Source organism: Podarcis raffonei, chromosome 1, assembly GCF_027172205.1.
Source record: "Podarcis raffonei isolate rPodRaf1 chromosome 1, rPodRaf1.pri, whole genome shotgun sequence".
In the NCBI taxonomy this organism is placed as follows: domain Eukaryota; kingdom Metazoa; phylum Chordata; class Lepidosauria; order Squamata; family Lacertidae; genus Podarcis; species Podarcis raffonei.
This window is the reverse complement of record NC_070602.1, coordinates 87,803,018-87,814,608: the sequence shown is the minus strand read 5'-3', so window position 1 is coordinate 87,814,608 and position 11,591 is coordinate 87,803,018. Positions and strand designations below refer to the sequence as shown.

General features: G+C 38.7%; 1 long non-coding RNA gene across 1 annotated transcript; it reads right to left on the bottom strand.

Annotated features, from left to right (window-relative positions):
* Nucleotides 1-2,032: 2,032 nt before the first annotated feature.
* Nucleotides 2,033-8,161, bottom strand: LOC128420772 (uncharacterized). Its single transcript, XR_008332117.1, has 2 exons — nucleotides 5,360-8,161; nucleotides 2,033-5,323 (listed from the first exon to the last, which is right to left on the bottom strand). It is a non-coding gene; the product is annotated as an uncharacterized LOC128420772 (long non-coding RNA).
* Nucleotides 8,162-11,591: the final 3,430 nt, after the last annotated feature.

Sequence of the window (11,591 nt, the reverse complement as noted above, 5' to 3'; positions counted from 1 at the left end):
AGTGCCGGATTTACGTATAAGCTAAACAAGCTATAGCTTAGGGCCCCTCTCTTGGGGACCCCCAAAAAAATTAAAGGAAAAAAACGCCTTGATGTACATTTCCAAAATATAAGAGAAAAAACAAATAAAACCTACATACAGCAACAGTGTTCTATGTTGTGTAGGCTCCTATGATGTAAGTAATGGGCCCTGCCTGCTAGCCTGCTCCCTAAAATATCACTGGTTTGCTCATTTCTGTATATAGGGTGCCTACATTCTACATTCATATGAGTTTGACTAAACTGCGGGAGGCAGTGGAAGACAGAAGTGCCTGGCGTGCTCTGGTCCATGGGGTCACGAAGAGTCAGACACAACTAAACGACAACACATTCTGCATGTGCAAATGGCTTTAGATACCTTATTAGGTCCATAAATTACCATGTAGTGTATATTCAACACAAAAAACACGGACAATTTGTTGTTGACAAAGGACAGCTGGACATATAAAGGGCCCCATTACCTTCAGTAGCTTAGGGCCTCATTAAACCTAAATCCGGCCTTGGATAGTCCACTCGATCAGGTACCTGCCACGTGTGTATGGCTCTCATAAAGGGCCCAGGAAAGAATTAAATGCAGGGACAATTAGCCGAAAACAAAAAAACACACCAAATGTGAGTTGTTAAATTCAGGCATGCAGGCACTGAGTGCATGAGCCTTGCTGGATCTAGTGCAGCATCCTGCTCTCACAATAGCTGCCTGGATGCCTTTGGGAAGTCCGCCAACAGGACCTGAGTAAAACAACCCTCTCCCCCCCCCCCCCGTTTGATTCCCAGCAACTGGCATACAGAGGTTCAACATAAGCCTTCACTTCCACGAGTTTGTCCAATCCACCTTTAAATCCATCCAAGTTGGTGAACTTGGGTTTCATACCATCTTTTCCACCTAACAGTTCTCAGTTGAGGCGGCTTACATAGTTTAGCTGCAAGACTTCAAAGCAATGTAATCACATGCATGAAGATGCATGTTCAGACCCTATGTAAGCTGCATGGGGGCTGGAGTGTGTCTCCACATTTATAGGCCTGTGCATGTTAATAATATATGGTGGTGCCATTGGCCTGAGCTATTTGACTATAGGTAATAAGTCTAAAACATTGGTTTTATTTGTATAAACATTTGTCTGCTTTGGATTGTTTAAAATGTTTTGCCCTGCGTAAGAAGTACACAAAGCGTAATAGATGTTCTGCATCATTGTTACATTCTTAAGACAAGGAGGATGATTTATTGGTGGTGGCACCTTCCATTTGGAATGCCCTCTCCTGGGTGGCTCAAAAGGTTGAGACAGTAACCAGCTTTAAACAACTGTTACCAAGACATGCTTACCCAAGCTTTCGCTCATTTCTAATTCTTAAACTTTTTCTTTCTTGTGTACTACTCAAGTTATAGCTATGATAGAGTTCTACAGTACTCAGTTTTGGCTTCTAAAAATTTATTTGATGGTTTTGTATTTTTATATGATTTTATATTCACCTTCCCCCTACCCCCTTAATTATATTTCATGTAAATGTATAGATTTCTTTTTATATTGAGAGGTATACCAATTTTACCAATCAATAATCAGTTAGGTGGCTGTTTTAGTACTATGAACACTGGGGTGGGAAAAGCAATATAGAAATTATATATGAATACCCAACACTACCTGCAAGTTGTATAGTGCTGCATAGTAGATACAATAATGAAGCTGCAGTGCTAAACACATTAAGGAGTAAGCCCCAGAGGACACAGTGGTTTACTTCTAGGTAAAGCATGCACTGGATTTCACCAACCTACCCTGCAGTGTTGTAATAATTATTGAGGTGCTGTACATGAAACCCTGTCAGTACATTAAGGATAATTTCCAGCTATGTCATAGCTCAACTGAAATCTGAAATCAACTGAAACTGAATTGTCCATTAAATTCCACTGGGTCTACTCCAAGCATGACTTGTTGGGTATCACTCCGAAGCATTATGTAAATGCCAAGTATTAATGCACTTAGAAAAGACAAAAAACAAAGTGGAAATAAATATTTGTTTTATTAACACTTAGAAGTGCCATTCTCTATAGTCATTCCATAAGCTCATAAGGTTACATCCAGTAAACCTTTGCACCATAACCTTTCCAGAATTAACTTGGAAGAAAAAAAAAACAACCTCCAATCTTTCATTGTATTAATTCTTGCAGGTCCTCATGCACAATCATCCTACACAAAGATGTGTACCACCAATATACAAATTTCATAAAACAGAAGTAATTTGGTCAAACACAGAATATAAACATGGCTTCTTTTTATAATCGATAAAAAAACCCAAATAAAATAAAAGCCATTTACCAGCAAAAAAATGACAGGTAAATACATAGTTGTTGTTGTTGTTTTTAAAAAATCAAAATGCTTTTATACATTTTGTACAAGCACACTTTTGAGACTATGACAAGGTCAAAATGTGCATGAACAATGGAACATACCACACCATACCAGGCTATTAGTAGGCTCTTTAAAAAAAGAAAGAGAGAAAGAAAGAGAGAATACCGCTTTTCCTAACTGTTGGTTTTTGATATCCACCAGTGTGCTATTTACCCAACATGAGAATTTTTTGTTGGCAAGTCTTAAGAATCATACAAATAATCCTTCAAGCCATGAACTAGGCTGGCAAATTGGTATTCTGCTAGTACCTTCAACATGCTTTATTTTTTCCCAGTACCAGAAAATAAGGAAAGCTTTAAGATCAAGAGGGAAACATTACATTCAATGTAACAAAAAAGAACAGGCAATAAAAACATCTGACTTTTCTAAGATTGGTTTTGTGTCTCAATTTTCTCAAGCAGCTCTAAATTGAAAGATTGCCTTCAGCTTTTCAGAACAGTATTATTATTCTCTGTATCACAGAAACATTTTTAGCTCTTAAAAAAGAGAGAGAGAGAGAGAGAGAAACCTTACAAGACAAACCATACCATTATCCAGCCAGAGTGTTTTAATATACAATTCATGTCTAATTTTGGAAATACAAATACATTTTGAATGGTTAAAAACAAAAAATAAAATATTTTCTGAACATCAGCCAGCTGAAAATATATTTATCTAGTAAATTATCTCTCAAAGCTTTTATATATTCATCTAACTAAATGCAGTACCTTTAAAAAACAATTTTTAAAAAAACATGTAGAAATGAAACTGGAATAGGTCTGTGGGAAACAGGACAGACAGTACATAGAAGGCATTTTTATGTACCCTATATTTGGAAAGTTCTTAGACACATTTACCACAATCCAAACTCCGCAGAGGATCTGACACATATTTGAAGCTCTATTAAGCAGTGGCTTCCCTGTTCCTGTTCACGCTATGCTTCTGAGAAGCTGGGTGTGTGCACTCTGCACATCAGTGAAAAAGCATTTGGAATCTGGCTAGCATTCCAGCCAAATAATGGGCAAGGATTCAGAAATGCACTAGCTACAAAACAGAACCAAGTTAACTGTTACATTGAATTCATGATGTTAGATGGTGGTCAACTTGACCATATTTGACTGGTCAACTGGCAGGAGCCCCAAATAGCATGGAGTGAACTGGGAAGTCCCTATTCACACAGAGTTCAGTATCTGTGTCAAAGCTCTGCAGGTACAACCAAGTTGCTGGATTTGGACTATTGTGGGGGAACTAGTAAGCAAAGCTAATGTCCTGAGTTCCTCAACCAAGGTAAAGCCAGAAGTGGACACGCATTTATACGGAATCTAAAAATCCTCATTCAAAACAGTAGTACATTGCACACATACATAATCCACATACACTCCATAACAGTTGGTCAGAGTATTAAAACAGTGTACAAATTAAACAATTTCAAAAAATGTGCAAAAGAGTCAACATTGATAGAAAAAAACACCGTTGTGTACATACGTTACAAACTGTGCCCAGCATTCAAACAGAGAGTAAAAACATTTACAGAGAAACCAAGGGATTAAATAGAGAATTTGACAGCTGCATAAAAAAATGTACATTAGATCCAAAGGGTAGATATACATCATCATCATTATTATCATCATTATTATTAGCTTTTTTAAAAGCAAAAGCCTGCTTTAACCAACATCTCTTCCCCATAACTTACAGTGACATTTTCTTAAGAAAATGGTGCAAGGTACAGATGGCAGGCTGAGCACGTTTGGGTTGCAATTAATCAAGTTTCCACTTTTGGACAAACATTATCAAGCTTTAAAATTGTGATACTAACAAACAGCAAGCCATGTGAAATTTAGACAGATTACATACCCTGTTCCAAAAAGAAAGCACAAACCTTTTATTTTAGGTCATGATTATGTGCCCATGGTGTGTGTGGGTGTGTGGTGGTATTCAATACTGGGACAATCCTTTTAAAAACAGAGTTTGTGAGTAGTTCAACCTCTGATATTAAACTAGTCTGTGAATTTGTTCAGTGTCTGACAGCCTAGGAGGGGTCTCAGGAGGGAGACATCCTTTACCAACAGGGTTTGAATGCATTACAGTCAAATAGCCAGAGAGAATTTCAGTAACCTTTTGTAGTTATTCCTTTCTTATTAAGGAGAGAGGAGGTCAAATCCATTAAAAAATATGTATATTAAAATAACCCTTCTTCCTATACAAGACCCCTTTCACCTGACTCCAGCTACTTCCAATAGCATTAGTTTTGTCAAGTACTCTTATTTTAGAAATGCAGAAAAAGTTGGCATACGCAAGATAAATAAAATGCTTTTGATGCTAAGTTTCTCAGTAACCAGCAGTTTAGAAATCTTAAGTCCTGCTCACTTGGATGCATGTCTGACTTACACCGAACCAAGATAGCCAAGGGAGAAGTTTTGTTCTGAATTATTTGGAATAAAATGGACTACTTCTCCCGTAAACTCTGCAATGTTCTGGTTTGCTATGGCACAAGAAATACTTTGGCCTAATATACTGACCTAAAGACTCACCTCGTTCCCTTCAGCTGCAAACTTTGAAGCCACAGAAATACAACTTTTGGTGGTTTAGACCAGGGGTGGTGGAGGGGGAGTACAGAAGTACTTAAATGAAAGGTGAAGGTATATATATATCATCTATCCAAAACTCCAGTGCTAATATGTGGTGATCATAGTTTAAACAAAGGGCAAATTTTAACATGAAATACATATTTCATTCGAAGTATTTATGAAATCTCCATAAAATTCACTCTACAAAATTAACAAACTGGTGATACTTTATTATGCTGCACGATCTGGTGTCAAGTTTCATCAGATCAGCCAACCATGGCTTTGATCCAGAGAACTACAAGCAGTTTTCCATCACAGAGCAAGAATTATCTGCTCCCTTTTCTGTGCCGCAGTGCTCAGCGGCCCCCCAAACACCAACTCTGGTTTCGGGGGGCAGGGTTATTGGGAATAGTTCGGGATATGATCTTCCCCTGCTTGATGCAGATTGAAGTTTTTTTGTTTGCTTAAGCAAGGCACCTTTGGATCCCACATCCGTTGCCCTGGCAATCACTGCATGATGCTATGTGTGCCAAGCCACATTTATAGCATAGGCAAGCTGTACTGCATGGAAGCCTCGATACCATCTTGTACTTACACCCAGCAACATTTAAGGATATCATCAAAAGCCTTATCATAAGAATGAACTTTTCAAGTTTCCAAGCCCTACTTTCAGATCTAGCGTGTAGACCTCACAAATCTGACATGAAAATGGCTGGAGGTAGTGTCTTGGGAAATGTGCTGCTCCCTGTGGAGGTTTTTGCATCCGTAGCTGCCATCCACATGTTCTGCGAAGCAGAGCAATGTTAAAGAATCGCTGACATTTCAAGAGCACAATTTGACAAAGAATCTGGGTCCAGCTCCAATTTCAGCCTGCGATTTCACAATCACTTTTATTTTTCTTTAGCAAGCTGGCCTCTTGTGAAGCAGAGAACTTCTTTATCCTTGGGAATGAGGACATAAGAACAATTCCTAGATTCATTCCATCAAAGCCAAACTGTGTCCTAATTTTACTGCTTAAGGTTCAATCAATTCTTCTAGCATTGTAGTGAGCAACCAAACTTCCGTGGAGAGAGGGGTTTTTTGCATGGCAGTCTTTACATATGAACTCGCTGCTGTATTCAAAGTTCGTATTTGAGGTAGTCGCAATGTTTCCGTTTCTTTCTGTAATTGTAATCTCCAGAATAGAGTGGTTATGCCCACATGAATAATCACGACTGACAGATATTCTTCCGCACTGAAGCAGCCTACCATAACTGATGCACCATACCCACCAATGTTGTCCATCTTTTGTACGCATTCTAGATTCCATTTCTTCTGCTTTAATTGTACAATTTAACTGTACAATTGCAAAGCACAGCACACAAAAGACTAGGCTTGAGGCTTGTCAAACCATTCTATCAGATGATGCAGGTCCACATTATCAAGCTTCTTCCTAGAAGTTCCCATATCAATCTGCAGGACACAGTGTGAAGGTCAGTGTGGTCACTGCCTTGTGAATGCTGCACCGTTTCAGGCGTAGCTTTTTCTTGTGACAGATTCCTCCAAGTTTTCATGAGTATTTGCTCTATACTTTGCCTAAAGGCCAATTCTGGTCAGTTCAATGGATAGCATAAGAATGTTTTTCCATTAAGAGATTAAGCCAGGGAGGGGTTGATGGGGTGCCTCCACCATCTACAAAGTAGAATCTAACACATTTAGCATTATTAAGTATATGCTGAGAAGAAATGAAATATGTGGCACTGCAATGTAAAAGCCAATTCCAGTTTCCAACGCATTATGCATAAACACACATTTCTTTTTTAAGTAGCAACATTTCTTCCAATGGCTTTCATTTCTGAAAGTTTCAGATGAATTTATGTAAGTGTGTAATAGAGTATTTTCCATACCAAATGATCTTTCTCCTAGCTCCTGCATAAAGTCGGATTTTGGATCAGTTGTTATATACATCTCCACCTTTCATTTAAAACCTGTAAGATTTTCCCTGAGGTATGGATCACTTTTCAAATTTTGCTGCTGTACTAGAATCTCCTTGCTATGTCAGCAGGGCTAAGTCTTTACATCAACACTGAACATGAGTCAGGCAATGCCCAATAAAGCACTCACTAGCCCCTGCAGCTAGTTATCAGACCTGCACATTTTGCTCCCCCCCCCCACCACCACAAGGACTGATGTACCTTGCAAACCCAGGAGTGAGCCCTTGAAATTCCACAGAGGCTACTAAGCATAACTCTTACATCACACAGTTTCATTGGCACCCTTAAAAATATTTCTGCTCACAAAGCCTCTTGGGTTGCACATGGAAGTTGTTATGTCCAGCAAAGCTTAAAAATTGGACAACAATTAACAGTCTCTAAGCTAGATAAATATCACTTTGGGCTGTGTACAGGGGTAGAAAAGCTTTGGTTTGCAGTGATTTGCAAATGCACACATGCCAATAATACATAAAAGGAACCAACCAGCAATTAAGTACTGGTATGCTGGTGGTAGTACCTTTGCTAACTTCAATACCACCACAAGGACTTACATTCAAACAAATAAAGTCTGTCCCCAGCCCGCATAGGCATGATATATTCCAAAGATCACATATTTTAAAAAAGGAAAAAAAGGAACTATATTGTGAATGCTGACCAGCTCTCTTAAATACCTGCAGCAGTCGTCAGACACTGCTGCAGAGATGATTGAAAGGATTGCTAGTGCAACTGACTCACTGATGCAGCATTAAATCTGGACAATGGCAGGAACAAGGTTTGTCTCATATATATATATTTCTATTTATATATATAACTAGAAAGAAAATGTGTTCCTTGAAACGGCATCTGATTTGTCTATACAAAAGCAATACTGTCACATGCTTTCCAAGGGTTGGGAACCTGTGATCTTCCAGAGGTCCTATCATCCCCTAACCAGTGGCCATGCTGACTGGGATTTAACACCTTCCTTCAGAATAAGTACCATCATAGACTATATAGGGCAGCTGTTAGCAGCTCACTGAACTACTGGACATTAGGGCAGCTGCAGCATTAACCATGCATTCTGGAACAGAGTGCAAGAGTCAAAGCCTGGGTTATTTTTTTAAAACAAGAACAATGTAGTGGTAGAACTTCCTACTTCCCACTTAGCTTAAGAATAAAGGACACTGTCAAACCAAATTAAGTGCTATTGATTTCCAGTGGCGAGAGTTGGCTGGCAGCGGGGTGGGGTGGAAACTAGGTAGTTAAATCTGAAATTTCTGCAGACGAACAAGTAACTTGTAACAACTGGGAATTTGCCATTTTCTACATTTCAAAGACTGATCTTGCTGGTCCTGCATCGCTTGTCCACTATTGTAATTAATATACAAACAAACAAAATTAAGGCATACAGATAAAGGCACTCTGCTTGATTTTTGTTGTTTGTATAACTTAATAGGTTTTGTTTCACTCCGTGGGGTGTGCATCTGAAAAATGAGTGCAACAAACTACAAAAAATAAAATGCTTTAGAAATGTAAGGACTAAAGCTTATGCTGCATATTCAAATTGCTTCCAATAGACTGTACATGATTTTGGTGAAAATTCATTTTTCTTTTAACTTCAACAAATCATGTTAGGGTTGTTTCCTGATTTTTAAAAACTTATTTTAGGTATCAAAAATCTACAGACAATGGCTGGATTCCATGTCAATGTTTTGTTCATCCAATTCTTCTCCAAAAGATGACAACTTTCAAGATATACCAAATACAAGAAGTTATGACACTAATGCATTATGCTCATTTCTGACTGGCTAAAATGTGCCATCAGTGTGCCATCTAAATTCTGCTAAAAACAGTGACAAAAGCCAACTAGCATGGCTGACAATTGTTGCTGCCAGATCTGCAATTTATGTTTGGAGAGATGAATCTTTATTTTGCTGTGACGGTTCTTTCACCAGCTTTTTGTTGTTTCTAGTTTCACCCTAGAATGGTCATTTGATCACAGTCTGTTCCCAGACCAATTTCTCATAATTGTCCTTAAGAAAGATGAAGAATATTCATGATTTAAAATTTCTCTGCAAATAGCCTATACATGATAGCAGTTGTACGCAAGGTTATTGGCTTCATGGCCTCATTCTCCCTGCATCTTTGGAATTCTAGGAACATAAGAATTTTAGAATACACACCTAGAAAGGGGGGATTTAATGAACTGACAATGTCACTAGGATTCATTATGCACCCCAGTGCAACTTATATGCAACTTATTGAGAGATCAGTGCTTTTCTTCTAAATAAAAGTGTACACTTCTTGTAGATGTTGTTAAAAGGCTCTAAGCGGTTTTGTCAGTTAGACAGCAACCCACAAAGTAATCATGTAAACACTCTGCTGTCCCATTTGGCAAAGTCTTAATTGTAAACAAAATGGTAACTTTTGGGCTCCTTAACATCAGAGCTGCTGCCATTCACTAAAATTCCTCACTGCATTTTTTGGTTTGGTGACCTCAGTGACCAATTCATGTGAGGCAAAGGGCTTATATCCAAAACTTGCACTACATTAAGTGCAAAATTGCTAAGGATTAAGAATCAGACACCTTTGCCCCATGCTGCTTAGGGGGCAAATCACAAATGTTTTTAATAATAACTAGCAACAATGTTAAAGAACCACTGGGACTCCTATATAAGCATGTGTTTGTGATAGTATTTATGTCATCTAAATGGTATTAAAGACAGTAGTTCAGATTTTTGAAATCTCCAGAGATACTTATCTCTCTGCAGCGCTTTTACATTGCCATTGTCAAGACAAAATGCAGTACTGGGGGGGGGAAGGCACAGAAAGCAGGCACCTTATTCTGCTAGGTTCCCCCAAACCCTTGTCTAGCCACAATAAGGAAATGGACCTGCAGCTGAGAGAAACAAGCTGTGCACTGCAAGCTGGTGGGTTAATATAGAATCTGAATGCTGCCAAGCTTCAAATAGTTCCTTTTAAAACAATTCAAGAAGAGTTTAAAATTCATATGCTGCAATTCATACATTCTTTTTGAAGTCCATTCTCATACTTTTTGGTAACAGAAGTAACCTTGTTAAAATAGCGCAAACTTTTGAACTGCATGCTTCAGCACAGGTATTCAGAGACCAAAATAAACAGAAATGCAATTTGAACCCTCCAGCCCTCTGTCAAGGCTCTGGTTCTTTAGAACAAATGAAATGGGAGGATGAAACAGCATGCTACTTCAGATCATAAAGCTGATTTTGGGTTACTGTAAGCTGCTCTGTTTAGGAACAAAAAAGGTGTGGGAAAATATGTAGATAGTAAGCAATATAACCAAAAACCATAAGGCTCCCCCCCCCCATCTAGTAAGATTTAGGTTGCAAAGAACTCTAGAAAAGCAGAACTCATATCTGTGAAGTCTGCTAGTAGCATCTACTTGCTTTGTCCTAGAGAACTGCACCCAGCTAAATAACCAAAAAGCCTGACTACAAAGTAAATTCTGTTTGGATTTTATTTGAACTCTGAATGCCTGAAGCTCTGAAACGACTCCAAACGTTTGCATATTCCCCCTAAATGACCAGTAAGAGGTATTGTCCTACTTGCTCTATGTTGTACCTACACAACTAATACTCTAATAACATTGTTACCCTTCACATAATCAATGAGTACTATCATACCTGTACACTATAAAGTAATGTTAACATTTTTAGGCCCCGTTTAACTGCTCAAAATTTAGAGTTTCAGAGATTCACATTCTCCTTTCAGGTTCCACAAGCGAGTGGTGTGTAATAAGAAGCCAAAAAAAGCTGACTTTATTTCCTTCCTCAAGGATCTCTCCTAAGATTATACTGCTACCCACCCTGAACAGTGGGGAAGAAAAGAAAACTGAAACCATCACTACTACTCCTCTGCCTCAGACACTAAAACAGCAACTATGGTATAGGTGGCTGAGCTAAAGATAAACAGGTTAAGGCAGATCCAGACTCCTAAAAGCAAGCCTCAATTCTAGATTTTAGCACATTTTCCCATCCTCACATTTTAAGATTAAGTCTTGGTAACTTTCCTAGGTGATTTTTTAAAAAAGTTCACTCTTCCATCCTCGCCTCAATCATGGCTTACACATATCTGAGACTTCTAAAGGCAAGAGGTGATACGACAAATCCCAAATGATTGGCAATCCAGTAATAAAAAGCACCAAGAGACACTGTTCTTGACACAACTAAACAGCAAGGGTAGGCAGCCAGTGACTTTAGCACCAAATTTATATTCTGCAGCTCAAAACAGATATTCAAAGAATCATATTAAAAAGTGTACACTACTGAATGGCATCCAAGCTAGAAACTTCTGTCAGCTGTTAAAAACTAGGAGGAGATACGATAGCCATTTTCAATTATCCAAAGGGCTGTCACATGAAGATGGAGCAAGCCTGCTATCTCTGCTCCAGAGGCTAGGGTTTGAACCAATGGCTACAACTTACAAGAAACAAGATTCTGACTAAACTTTCTGACAGCAAGAGCTGTTCAACAGTGGAACAGACTTCCATAAGAGGCGGTGGACTCTCTTTCCTTGGAGGTTTTTAAGCCGAGATTGGATGGCGACCTGTCATGTATGATCTAGATCCCTGCATTGCAGAGGGTTGGGCTAGAAGATGATCCTTGGAATCCCTTC